The 877-nt window shown below is 41.3% G+C and overlaps 1 non-coding gene across 1 annotated transcript; it reads left to right on the top strand.

Annotated features, from left to right (window-relative positions):
• Nucleotides 1-535: 535 nt before the first annotated feature.
• Nucleotides 536-606, top strand: Trnag-ccc. The gene has a single exon. It is a non-coding gene; the product is annotated as a tRNA-Gly (tRNA).
• The last annotated feature ends 271 nt before the right edge of the window (nucleotides 607-877 follow it).

Raw genomic sequence — 877 nt, 5'->3', positions numbered from 1 at the left:
CCTGAAGGATTGAGGAAACAGATCTCTCCAACATTTAAACTTTGTCAAAATTAAAGTAAAATGAAGGCACATACTGTTGTTACAATAATTAGGAGACTGATCAACTCAAAAAACATCACATAACATGATCAACTACAAAAACTAACTCTTCAACACAAAATTTGGTTATGCCTGCCTTCCTCTATATTTTCTTTAATTGTAATTCTTCTCATTTCTTCCTTGATTAGACTAGGTCACCAGGCTGGTCAGCTCAGAAACACAGAGACAAACACCGAGGCAACTGTTTGAAATTAAAAAATGAAGAGTGGAGATCAGAAATAAGAGGTTCATGCAGCCAGCCTAAAAGCTACTTTTCCGGTTGAGCTGGGTCAGGCAAATCAGACACGGTTTCCTCTAGTACAATGCTTGCTTAAAAGCAACTAGTTTGGGTGCGGTAGGTAGCTACATTTTAGCCAACTCTGAGACCAAATCAAAACACATACCCTTGTTGAAGAAATTAGGGCTCTCTATCCTTTGAAACAGACCCCTATGTAAAGCATTGGTGGTTCAGTGGTAGAATTCTCGCCTCCCACGCGGGAGACCCGGGTTCGATTCCCGGCCAATGCAGTGTTTTCAAGGTTTGGTTTTACATTTCTACCTAATTAATAGAGATAGCACAGTACCTGCAGCTGTATCATTCTACCTAATTAATAGAGACAGCACAATACCTGCAGCTTTATCAAACAAGTCATGCGATTCGAAGTCTTGCCGCTCTCTAACCGCATCAGAGAATTACACTTTGAAAACGGTGAAGCTGCAGCATGCTTTCTTCGTTAGAACCCTCAAAAGTCAGAAGGTCCCCAATTTTGCCTGGACCTTAGGCTGATCACTGGGTGTG

Source organism: Cricetulus griseus, assembly GCF_003668045.3.
Source record: "Cricetulus griseus strain 17A/GY chromosome 1 unlocalized genomic scaffold, alternate assembly CriGri-PICRH-1.0 chr1_0, whole genome shotgun sequence".
Lineage (NCBI taxonomy): Eukaryota > Metazoa > Chordata > Mammalia > Rodentia > Cricetidae > Cricetulus > Cricetulus griseus.
Note: the sequence above shows the minus strand (reverse complement) of the source record. Positions and strands in the feature narration are given on the sequence as shown.